A 9,278-nucleotide genomic window follows, 5' to 3' on the forward strand; every position below is an offset into this window, starting at 1 on the left:
CGGTGCGCCAGACCAGAGTTCTCTTCGGTTTCTTCTGCTCCTTTCTTTTGAACCCTAACTTAGATCTTTTTATTGGTTTGTGTTGAACCTTTGGCACCTGTAGAACATATAATCTAGAGCAAACTAGTTAGTCCAATTATTTGTGTTGGGCATTTCAACCACCAAAATCAATTAGGAAAAGGTTTGACCCTATTTCCCTTTCAGTACCTTCGTCAATGGTTCCCTCTGTCACAACTAAACCCGACTGTCTCATGACTTCGGAAATCGGAGCTGTCCCGGTGGCCTCGGTCTCTTCTCCTTCACGAGTCACCCTTGCAGTCGAGCGTACTCTGACCATCTGATGAATTTTTTGCGGTTTTTACGAAGTTGATGTCTTTTGCAGTTTTTGACGAAGCTAGCTCAAAATGATGGTCCGCTTGAGAGTGCAGTAAAAAAGCTTCGGCTATGGTTAAATTTTTTAACAGCACAACAGTGCAATGGCAATGAATGCTGTGGTAACTCCACACCTACCCGTCTGTTTATATAGTGCTGCAGGTGGGAAGGTGAATCGCCAAATCTCTCGTACCCACTGAATGGTGGACCACTCGGCATCTGGAAGGTGAATCGACAGATCGCTCGTACCCGCTGAGCGGTGGGCCACCTGATGCTTGGAATATTTTAATCGTTTCTCGGCAACAAGCTCAGGGAAGGTGTTTTTCGGACCTTCGGCATTCCGAAGCCTTCGAGATTTTTTCACGGATCAAGCTCGTTACGAAAAATGATCTAGCACCGTGAAGGGGCTACTGTTGGGAGCCTGCTTCTTCACCGAAGGTCCTCCAAGCAAAAACACCTTCGGCAGTATGATACGCGAACTGACACAACATGAAGGCACAAGCCGAAGCTACAACCCAGAAAGCTTCAGCATAATAACACGCCTTGAGACGAAGGGCGGCATCGACTTAAAGAGGAAAAGACCGTTCGGTCCCCAATAGCTTGTGTCATATTTGTAATATATTGTCAAGGACATAAATGTAATTTTGACCGGGCTGCGTCCCGCGCATATAAATAGGTGAACAGTAACCCTGTACTGTTCACACTGACTTGTATTCACTCGCACGTCATACCTGGATTTTTACCTTATGTCAAGCCGAAGGTATAAATATAATTCGATATTGTACATGTTTATTCATGATAATATAATAAAAATGTTCTGATGACGTCATATGGTTATTCATCTTATTTTTCCATGTTTTCATATACTTCTACTTTCATTATTATTGCTGAAATGATGAAGGTACGTCCTTCATGACTTCGTCTAGAGATCATTATATCCTAAAGGAGATAATGCTTCGAAGGACGAAGGTCTTTAACCATTAACATTCTGTGTTGCCTTGTTCTTAATTCATAGCATTTGAGAACAAGTCCCCAACAGGAAGGGTCTCGAATGCTGGTGCTCCCTTAGCTTACTCTGCGTGGAACCTGCCTCCGAATAGGCCCTTCTCTGAATTCGTCTCCAATCCTCCTGCTCGAGATGGTAGCCCGGGCCATAGAGTGCGACCCTCTCCTGAGGATATTGAAACCTTGATTGCTCCCCTTCAAAATCTTCTCGAGGCTGAGAGGAAAACTCATTTCGAGATGCCATCTAGCACCGATGATGTTGAGATGGATGTCGTAGTTAGCTTGCTGCCGGGGAATTGTCTGACTCTACCCGTATCGAGCCGATGGCCATTGCGACTGGACAAGAGTTTGGCGAGGATGTGGAAATCCAGAAACCCAAAGGTGCCCACCAGAAGCGTTCACGTCGAGTGAACCGCTCGGTTGCACCTGTCGAGGAGAAGAAGAAGAAAAGGCGACTCCAACGATTGTCGTGCCTGGAACAAGACGCTGACCCTTCTGCATTATTCCTTGGTAACGACCTGGTGGACGCCATTCCCGAGGTCAATGCTGAAAGTTGTGATGATGCTCAGACTGCTGGCGGTGTGTTTGACGAGGATGAAGAGGAATAAGAAGAAGAAATTCCGCTGATCCGCAAGAACAACCGTCACTACAGAGGCATCGACGGGGCAGCGATATTCCCTCCCAAGCTTGTCGACACTCGTCAACCTTCAAGGGCTTTCAATATCAGACTTTGATCAAGCACTGGAAGAGGTCGTTCCCGAAGATATTTTATCAGAGCCTCCTAAGGCTGACATTCCAACCATCTGTTCACAGGTCCCAGATGGTGGTATTATGCTGCATGATTCTGCTGGGCAAGAGGTAACCCGGGTGGTATCTCGTGCCTCGTCGACCTTAGAAGGCGGTATTCCTTGCAAAAGCGTTGATCCAGGTCTTCCAGCTCATATGGACGTGGCTGAGGGATCTTCAGCCCTAGAGGTGGCTGCTGCGGAAGGCCCAGCCCTCGAGGGTGGCGCCGGTAGCGACCCAGTCCCCGAGGGTGTTGGAGCGGGCTCCCTTTCTGCTGCTTCTATGGATGTCCACGTTGGATCGCCCCTAGTCCGGTTCGAAGAGGCTGTGGTGACACACGTTTCTATGGCTCTCGCTGGTCAAGTCGCTTTAGAAGCCAGCGTATCAGACGCTAGGAGCCTGCCGCCTACTGATGGGGCTGAAGTTCCCCCAAGTCATGCTCTTGAGATTATTCCTGTTGATCTCCCCTCATCGAGCCATGCACCGACTCTTCCTGCTTTGGGTCTTCCCCTGTTCCTTTCCAATCTTCAGGTGAGTCAACTTTTTGCTTTTTATTGTTCGTACTGGCGAATTATCTTTTTTGCTTATCTGTCCATGACCACTGGATTTTATTGGCGGTGTATCCACCCAACTGAGATCTTGCGGCGCTATTGTTCCCGATCAAGCTTCATCTCTGATGCAGTGGAACCCTCTGCTACTCCAAAAATAGATAGACGACCTGAAGGCATCGAATATTGGTTAGTGAGCTCACAGTTTCCCTAGTTGCTTTCATTGCTTAGCTTATCTTTAATCGTGTGTCCTTCTTCCGCTGCTTTATCAGATTTGGCTCGGCGGTGCTATGACTTTGAAGAGAAGTACTCTCAGAGCCAGGCCGACTTAGCTCAGACTTCTGCTTTTCTGGATAGTGCTCGTTCCCTAAATTCCTCTCTGAATGCACAACTTGATTTTAAGAAGATGGCACACGAGGTAAACCTCCTTGGTTGATCCTGCTTTGCTCTCCTTGCTTCGATGCTGGATGCTGTTCTTTGCTTGCAGGAAGAAAAACAAACACTTGTTGCTTCCCGTGACCATCTGGACAGGTTGTACCGTGACGCTAATAACTCCTTGACCATCCTGGAAAGGAGCCATCTCTTCACCATGTCTGACTTAGACCATCATCGCCACGAGCTGCAAACATCTCAGGATGAGGTATCTCGACTTGGCCAGTTGTTGTCCACCAAGGATTCCACCATCAGGGAACTGCGCGCCTCCAAGAAGCTTGTCGCGCAGAAGCTGGAGGCTGCTCAACTTGCTATTAAGACTTTGGAGAATACCTATGTCGTCCTGAAGGCTCAGTGCGACAGGGCCATGGACAAAGTCGTTCGCATTGGGCGGATCCTGATGAGGATACCCGGTGTCGTAGTGCCCGATGATATTGTCACTGATGTCAAGGCTGTGCCTGATGCCGCAAGCCGTCCATCCTCTTCTGTTGCCCCTACGAAGGATGTTTTCTGCAAGGATACTTCGACGCAGTGATTTCCTGTAAGACACTTATTTATCGAGTTAGCATCTTTTAGAGAAAAGATGTAATATAAATTCTGTATGTGCGCAACAGTTATGTTAGAACTTGATTATTCCATGGGCAGGGTGCTGGAAAACACCCCTGGCACTTGTAAGTGAGATATTTCTTTATTCGAAGTACTCTCAATTTGAGCTGGTTATTCTACTACTAGGGTATAGTGGTCACCCTAAATCATGTGAGTGTGAGCATGCCGCATCAACTTAAGGCATTTCCGACTTAAGCCGATTGGTCTGATGGTTGGGCATAGTGGTCACCCTAAGTTAAGTAAGCGTGAGCATGTCGCACCAGCTTAAGACGTTTCCGATTTAAGCCGATTGCTACGTTAGTAGGGCATAGTGATCACCCTAAGTCAAGTAAGCGTGAACATGTCGCACCGACTTAAGGCGCTTTCGACTTAAGCCGATTGCTCCATTAGTAGGGCATAGTGATCACCCTAAGTCAAGTAAGCGTGAGCATGTCACACCGACTTAAGGCGTTTCCGACTTAAGCCGATTGCTCCGTTAGTAGGGCATAGTGATCACCCTAAGTTAAGTAAGCGTGAGCATGTCACACCGACTTAAGGCGTTTCCGACTTAAGCCGATTGCTCCGTTAGTAGGGCATAGTGATCACCCTAAGTCAAGTCATGCTGATTTCAAATCAAGCCCAATCAAAGTCAGTTGTCAATCAAGAGTCTGAATGCCTTTGGAAATGAAAGATTTATTGATGATGAAATCTTCTGATTACAGAGTATAACTTTTCTTCAAGGGTTTTTGAGGCATCGCTAAGGGTAGAACTTTCTGAGGTGTTCTATGTTTTTATGAGTTCCCCACTTCTGTGCCGTCCATCTGAGTAAGTCGATATGATCCCGACCGTGCGACCTCTGATACGATGAACGGTCCTTCCCATGGTGGTGACAGCTTGTGTCGTCCTTCCCCCACTAGAATTCGGCGGAGGACCAAGTCTCCCACTACAAAGGATCGGTGTCGCACAACTTTGTCGTGGTAGCACCTCAAGGTCTGCTGGTACTTGGCCGATTGAATTACTGTGTTCAATCGTTCTTCTTCCAGCACATCAATGTCTTCCAGCCTGGTTGCTTCTGCCTCAGCTATGTTTTCGAAAGTCAACTTAGGCGCCCCGAAGATCAGATCGGCAGGCAGCACTACTTCCGACCCATAAACCATGAAGAACGGGGTATTTCCATGCAGAGCTCGACTGGGTTGAGTTCGCAGGCTCCAGACCACGTACAACAGTTCTTTGATCCATTTTCCTGCAAGTTTTTCGCTCTTGTCGAATACCTTTTTTCTAAGTGCTTCCAGTATCATTCCGTTGGCCCTTTCCACCTAGCCATTGGTTCTTGGATGTGCCACTGATGCGTACTTGATCTGGATGCTCCTTTGCTTGCAGTAATCGAAGAACTTAGAGCTGGTGAAGTTGGATCCTAGGTCAGTGATGATGCTATTCGGTATTCTGAACCTGGATATTATATCCTGGATAAACTCCACTACTTTTGATGAGGTCAAGGAGGCAATTGACTTATACTCTATCCATTTTGTGAATTTGTCAATGGCTACCAGTATATGAGTATAGCCTCCCTGAGCCTTCTTGAAAGGTCCAATCATGTCCAGCCCCCAGCATGCAAACGACCAGGTTACATGAATGGTCTGCAGCTGTTGCGCGGGCAAGTGCTGTTGCTTTGACTAGAATTGGCATGGTTCACACTTCTGGACTAACTCGGCAGCATCACTCTTCGTAGTTGGCCAGTAGAAACCGGATCTGAAAGCCTTCCCAACCAGAGTCCTTGATGCAACATGTACCCCACACTGCCCGACATGGATTTCATCTAACAATTGTCTCCTAGTGGCCGAGTGAATGCATTTCATGAAGACTCCTCCTGCGCCTCTCCTGTACAACAAGCCCCCTATGATGGTGTAGTGGGACGACTGCCTTGCGATGCATTCTGCCGCGGCCTTGTCATCCGGCTCTTCTTCATTATTTATGTACCTGATGATAGACTCTCTCTAGTCGTTGGGATCTGCCTATAGCTGACTCAAGGCGTTACATTCCTCCACTTGATCCATGAGGATGCTCGGCTATGATATTGCTTGGATGAAGATCCCGAGCGGAGCCTGGGCTCGACTGGATCCCAGCTTCGACAATGTGTCTGCTGCTGCATTGCGATCCCTTTCCACGTGATGGAACTCCAATCCTACGAACTTGTCTTCTAGTTTTCACACAGTAGCACAATATTTGCCCATTGAATCGGTCGATTAGTCCCAATTCTTGTTTATCTGGCTTATGACCACCAGCAAGTCGCCATATACCATCAATTTCTTGATGCCGAGTGATACTACGATGCTCAGCCCGTGGACCAGTGCTTCATACTCTACCGCATTATTTGATGCTGGAAACAACATCTGGAGTGCATACTTGAGTTGTTCGCCTCTAGGAGCAATAAAGAGAATCTCTGCACCCGCTCCTTGCAGCCTTAGCGAGCCATCGAAGTACATTCTCCACACCTCAGTAACTTCTGGGCTATCCGGAACCTGGTGCTCAGTCCATTCTGATACGAAGTCGACCAACGCCTGAGTCTTTATCGCCGTGCGGGGCCAGAACTCTATGTCGTGAGCTCCCAGCTCGCATGCCCACTTGGCTATCCTTCCAATAGCTTCTTTGTTGTGGAGAATGTCTCCTATCGGGAATCCTGTGACTACTATGACTTTGTGGTCGTCAAAGTAGTGCCGGAGCTTGCGAGCAGTTAGAAGTACCGCGTACAACAGCTTCTGGACTTGAGGATACCTTATCTTTGAGGGTCTGTGGACTTTGCTGATGAAGTAAACTGGATGTTGCACTGGGTATGCATGTCCTTCCTCTGCCCGCTCAACTACTAACGTGGTGCTTACCACGTGAGTCGTGCAGGGGATGTAAAGGAGCAAATCTTCTATCGGCCGACCAGGCGTAGCTCGGCACGACGACTTGAGTGCTGGTGGTGTGGTCAAGAACTTCTTCAGTGCCTCTAGAGCTTCCTGTGCTTCTGTGGTCCACTGAAATTTGTCCACCTTCTTGAGCAATTTGTAAAATGGAATCCCTTTCTCGCCTAGCCTTGATATGAACCTGCTCAGGGCTGTCATGCATCCAGTAAGCCTTTGCACCTTTTTCTGCGATCGTGGCGCTTCCATTCTCATTATAGCCTCGATCTTTTTCTGGATTTGCTTCAATTCCTTGGTGGCTGACAATGAATCCAAGTAATTTCCCAGTTGATACTCCGAAGACACACTTTTCTGGGTTCATCTTCCACCGGTAGCGCCTCAGGCTGTTGAAGACCAACTGCAAATCCTCAATGAAGTTTTCTGATTTTTCTGTCTTGATAACCACATCATTGACGTAGGCTTCCACCCGCTTGCCCCAGTGATCGGCTAAGCATGTCTAGATGGCTATCTGGTAAGTCGCTCCAGCGTTCTTGAGGCCAAACGACATGGAGGTATAGCAGAAAGCTCCAAACGGGGTAATGAAAGCAGTCTTCTCCTCATCTTCTTTTGCTAAGCTGATATGATGATATCCAGAATAGCAGTCTAGGAAGGAGAGCATAGAACAACCGGCAGTCGAGTCAACTACCTCATCTATTCAGGGAGCCCGAAGGGATCCTTCGGACAATGCTTGTTGAGATCAGTATAGTCGACGCACATGCGCCAATCCACTTTATTCTTTTTGAGTACAAGAACAGGATTCACTAGCCACCTGGGGTACAGTACTTCCCTAATGAACCCTGCAGACACTAAGCGAGCTAACTCGGTGCGAATAGCTTCTCTTTTGTCAGGCGTGAAACGACGCAGCTTCTGTCGAATCGGCCTTGATTGAGGATAGACCTTCAATTTGTGCTCGGCCAGTTCTCTCGGAACTCCCGGCATATCTGCAGGTTGCCATGCGAATACGTCTCGGTTATCTTGCAGGAACCGAACGAGCACGCTTTCCTATTTATCATCGAGGCTGGAACTGATGATGGCGGTCTTGCCCTCAGCAGCAAATCCTAGGTTGATCCTCTTAGTCTCTTTAGTCGGCCGTATAGAGGTCACAGCCTGAGCTTCACTGGTGGGTATCGTGAGACCCTCTTCCTCCAGTTTGGTGTTTGCCTACGTGAGGGGAGCCATCGGGGGCCCAGCAGTGAGGGCTGCTTGGATGGCTCCCCGAAAGCACTCCATGGTGCCTTGGAAGTCAGCGCGCACAGTGATGATTCCTTGAGATCCCGGCATCTTCAATATCATGTACGAGTAATGCGGAATGGCCATGAACTTTGCCAGTCCCTGCTGCCGATGATGGCGTTGTATCCGCAGTCGAAGCGTGCCACCTCGAACCTTAGGAACTCGGTTTTGTAGTTCTCCAGAGTCCCGAAGGTGATGGGCATGTAGATGTGCCCGAGTGGGTACTCCCTTTCAGTCGACACAATACCGAAGAAGCGAGTATCTGGCTTGGTGAGGTCTTTGAGTGTGACCCCAAGGCTAGGAGCATTCGGGGGAAGGTAACGTTAATGCTACTTCCCCTGTCCACTAGTACTTTCTTCACCCGGCTCTCTCGGATAACTGGATCAACGAGGAGCGGGTACTTGCCGGGGTGGTCGAAGTTGAGCCATTGATCCGCTCGGCTAAAGGTTATTGCGTGCTCCGACCATCGGTAAGGAGCCCAGGCACTGGTGGTTGCCGCCAGGACCTGTCGGTCGTTGAGCTTTTGCTGCCTCCTGTTCTCATGTGCTTCGTGTCCTCCGAAGATGACGTTGACCTCCCTGTCAACGCGTGGGAATGCTCCACTTCCTCCCCCTTTCCTGCTGCTGCTGAGGCTGCCTAGGCTCGCTAGGCCCTCCTCACGGTGAGGGAGGTGGTAGAGGCTGGAATGGTCGGCCATGCCCGATGGAATGCTTGAAGTCCCTGCAGTTTCGTAGGGTGTGGCGCATGTCCTTGTGGTACGGGCACTAGGCGTCAAGGATTTCATCCAGTGTCCGTACACCTCCGTGAGGCGTACCTCGGGCTCGAGCGACGGGTGGTCCGGCGGTGTGCACCTCCTCGCGAGGCCTCTTCTCCTAGCGCCTGTCAGGTTGCTGGTTCGTGTCACGCCGTGGTGTGGGTGGTACGGGTTTAGTACCTCCGGTGAGATCCTGGGCCCGCTCATCTACGGTGATGTAGAGGTCTGCCTCTCGAAACAGTTGCTCAGAGTTGGCGTGCGCTTTCTGTAGTATGGCTCAAACGAAGGCTGAGTCATTGGATCCTCGGTAGAAATCTTCAATCACCGCTGCCTCGGTGACTTCGGGGATGTGATTCCTCATGGTCTGAAACCTCTTAAGGTATGACTGGAGTGTTTCATCGCCCTTGCGCCTGATGGATTTGAGGTCACATGGCTGCGCCGGCTTGTCAGAGAGGGACTGGAAGTTGGCGATGAAACGCCGACTGAAGTCGCCCTAATCGTCGATGCAGTGTCGTGGCAGATGTCGGAGCCACTGCAGTGCGTCTTGCCCTAGGACGATGGGCAAATATGCTGCCATTACATCTTCCGTCACCCCGGCGGCCCGAGCAACAGTTGTGTAGACGA

Source organism: Zea mays, chromosome 4, assembly GCF_902167145.1.
Source record: "Zea mays cultivar B73 chromosome 4, Zm-B73-REFERENCE-NAM-5.0, whole genome shotgun sequence".
NCBI lineage: Eukaryota > Viridiplantae > Streptophyta > Magnoliopsida > Poales > Poaceae > Zea > Zea mays.